This window comes from Ricinus communis, chromosome 4 (genome assembly GCF_019578655.1).
Source record: "Ricinus communis isolate WT05 ecotype wild-type chromosome 4, ASM1957865v1, whole genome shotgun sequence".
NCBI classification, from domain to species: Eukaryota; Viridiplantae; Streptophyta; class Magnoliopsida; order Malpighiales; family Euphorbiaceae; genus Ricinus; species Ricinus communis.
The window spans coordinates 5,024,855-5,028,594 of NC_063259.1; the positions used below are offsets into that span (position 1 = coordinate 5,024,855).

Here is a 3,740-nt window from a genome sequence, read left to right on the forward strand (position 1 = left end):
AAGTGAAGAAAGCCATAATGAGCTTGGTATGCTGCATGGCTTTGAAGGAAGAGAGATGAAATTTCCTAAGCTTAGTCCACTCATTGCTAGTTAGGATTTTGAGAACAGTCTAAAGGGCTTTGGCACTTCTTTGAGTCATGGTTTTTTGATCTAGAGGTATGAAACATGTATGGGGAAGTGTAAGGGGGTGCGTATGTATTTAAAGGCCAAAAATTGGAGTTTGGACTAGACTCTACAACTACAGAGCTGATCAACTTAGCAAACAGTCGATCGGCTGTGTGATGTCACCCAGCAAAGTATTCAGCATTTTCGATATATTTTTTGGAGTTTTGGGTCTCGATAGTTGTTGTGTGTACAGTACTCGACCATGAAAAATAACATTAAACATCATTTCAAATGGTTAAAAAGTAAAATTTTATAGATCTTAGAAAAGTCATACAGAACAAGATAGAAGATAACAGCTAACTTAAAGTTAGAAGTCATCAAGGCTCTCTCCCGAATCCTCTATCCCCTCATCAGAGTCGGCATCCATACTCTGGGTCTGAAGAGTGGATAGTTGAAGAGTTAGAGTCTCAATCTAGTGTTGATGAGCCTCAATCTGACGCTGATGGTATTCTACTCGGACATGTATGCTCTCCTGATCCCTCTACAATAGAAAGAAACCCAAAGGAGTTAGTCATTACATTCTATAACATATATGCATACATATTTATTCATTTTCTGTTATTTTTACTTATCCTCTAGTCCTCTCTAATGTCAAAGAACTATCTTCTCGCAGTTGCAGCAAGCCGGTGTACGTGCCTAAACTGATCCCTCTAAATCTGTATAATTGCATGTATTACTAACATTTCAAACAAAGTGAAAAGTGTAAAGAATTAAAAAAGGCAACTCACATGTGTACAATTGGTTGGGGTAAACTCTCGAAGGAGGCTCGACTCTAAGGCCAGCTGGTCATCAACAGTGCCATAAGGGCTCTAGTAGGATACCGTCGGGTTTGGAAGGAATGGGATGCTCCCCGGGATCACATCTGATGTCATCATAGGAGCTGTCTTAGAGGCAGGACATGAAAACTAAAAAAGAGGAATAAGGACCAAACAGTTTATGGAAAATAATTTAGAGTAAGAAAATACCTAAGCGATGGTCTCACGATCTAAGGGCACATGCCCTAACAGTTGAAAAATGAAGGAGGTGTGATCTGTCCCCCGAGACCGGATGGTAAGGTCCTCAAGGTCATCATACCCTTTCAGGCTTATCACCAGCTCCTCATCAGTGATGTCAGCCATCTAGTACATATATATTGGAAGAGATAGAGGCACTTGGCGCTTGTTGGGACCTCTCTCCCAGTCGTAGAACCTCTTCCCTAGATACCACGCCCTACAGGTAGGGCCACCAAGAGAACCCTCCTCTGCTGAAGATCTACAATAGATCATATATAAGGGTCCCAATGACAGTGCTCCCCAAGCTAATCTCCACGAATATGCAAAATATAAAGGTAAGTAATCAAACCTTTTAATTGTAAATGTAAGTAATAAATCCCTTTCTTACTTGGTCCTAAGATATGGAGGTAATCCACATGCGATGTAGGTGAACCTGCACCCACTCAAATAGGACACTTCTGCTTGGACCCCAGCGGCTCTAGTGTGGGAAGCCTCGAGATGTGCTAATAGATTGGGAGCCCACTAGGAAACCAATCTCCAAAGCTTAGACTTACAAATCAAAAGTCAGTAGCTCATATGTAAATATAAGAAAGCAAAAATGGAAAAGAAACAAATAGAACTTACATGCACAATGTGTGTTAGCATCCATTTTCTGAATCCATATATCGAGGGAACTATGAAAAATCCTAAAATGAAAGTTACTGCCTTTTTCGAGTCTTAGAGGGACGAGCAAATTTCAGTAAGGTTTGAGAATAATTGTACCTAAAATCACTATTCTATAATCAATTTGGACTCAATTGTTAGAAAAAACTAACTTTAAGGGGTGAAACAATAGTTTTTGCAAGTCTAGGAACCAAAGTGAAAATTTTTCCAATCTTTTTGCTCCTCAGAGCCAATCGACTCTGCGTATAGCTGAATCAGCTCTACAAAGAGCCGATTGGCTTACCATAGAGCTGAATCGACTCTATATAATGCTAATTGGTTAATTTTTGAAATCCTATGTTGTTTTCGCGTATTTTAACTTTAGAAAGCCTAAAAATAATAAAATAAATTTTTAGAAAGTTCTTGTGATAATTATTAAGATTCTTATTTGATTTTATTAGATATTATGACCGATAAAAGAAAATCTTTTTCTTTTAAAAATTGAGAAAATGATTCAAGCATATTTATGGCTCTAAGGTTCTTAAACCTTAGCCCTATACAAGCATTGTTATGACCTACTTCTAGGGTTTCCAATTCTTAGCAAGTCAATAATTATTAGAAGTTTTGAGTTAGAGAGAGAAACACAAAAGAACCCTACATCCATTCAAACAGAAAGTTTGTTTGGTAATTACATATATAAGTAACTAAGAAAGAATATAGATTAGGAAAGTTTTCACTGAAAGACAGAGGAGTTTTCAGCCTTAGACAACATTGGATTCTCACTCGATCTTCAATTCAACTGCTTTATCCTCTCTAGAGATTTGCAGATTAACAATCTACTGTGACAACCTGAGGATTCCCCTACATCCAGCATCATCCACATCTCTTTCCCCTTATTGGTTCTTTTTGTCTTTATAATTCTGAAAACATGATTAGGTTTATTTTTTTGAATGTTTTATATGATTACATGATTATATTACGGTTTCATAATAAATTAACATGATCTATGATATTGGGTCTTGAATCTAATAAGATAATTGTCCTAGGTTTTGAATATGATAATATAAATGTGTTGGGTTTTGAATCTAATAATTGGAATGATTAAGGCAACATGATTTGTATTCTTTTATTAATGACTATATGGTTGTGTTAAGTTTTTTTAGGATTGCATGTTTAAATCTAGAATCTGCTATACAATATGTTCTGACCTCCTACCAGTTTCCTTTTTGTATTTATATTATCTTTTGTGTCTTAGTCCATTTAATTATTTTTTCTATGCTTTTGTTTTATTAATTCATGTTTTTAATCATTTTTTACCTTTTATGTATGTAAATTTGGCTCTGGAGCATGAGAACTTTAATAAATTCACATAACTAGTCAAAGGAAAGCCCGACATCCAATCGGCTCTATGTAGAGCCAATTTGACTCTACGCTTTGTGACATCAGTTGGTCGGCTCTGCATTATTTTATGCCTTCATTCTGAATTTCTATATATTTTGATCAATTATGTACACTATAGCTTAGCTTTAGGTTAAAATTGGACCTTAACATGAAAAAATAGTCCATTAGGTTAAAGAATGGTGAAGTGGGCTTAAATTTAAAATCTATATAGAACTAGTAGGTTCTGCCATGCTTTAATTAAATTAATTGGGCCACATTAGATTTAAGGTCACCCAACTAGGTCTCAGCATAAAAGGTAGTCCATGTAGGCTTAAAGGTTGTAATTGAATGCATAAATTATAATTGGGATAGACTAAGTAAGCTTTTTACATAATTAATTAGTTAAGTAGGCTAACAAATCAAACATGTGTAGGGCTTAATAAAAATGGACTAGAGTTAAGATGATCTCGCATGCTATAATAAAGGCTTGTAAAATTATAAATTGTTGCATTTATAGAGAATAGCCCGTTAAACAATAATGAATTGGCTTCTGGATCCATC

The 3,740-nt window shown here is 35.6% G+C and overlaps 1 long non-coding RNA gene across 1 annotated transcript; it reads right to left on the bottom strand.

Annotated features, from left to right (window-relative positions):
- Nucleotides 1-303: 303 nt before the first annotated feature.
- LOC112536133 lies at nt 304-1,286 on the bottom strand. The gene is made up of 3 exons (XR_003080190.2): nt 1,131-1,286; nt 894-1,027; nt 304-821 (listed from the first exon to the last, which is right to left on the bottom strand). It is a non-coding gene; the product is annotated as an uncharacterized LOC112536133 (long non-coding RNA).
- Between the last annotated feature and the right edge of the window lie 2,454 nt (nt 1,287-3,740).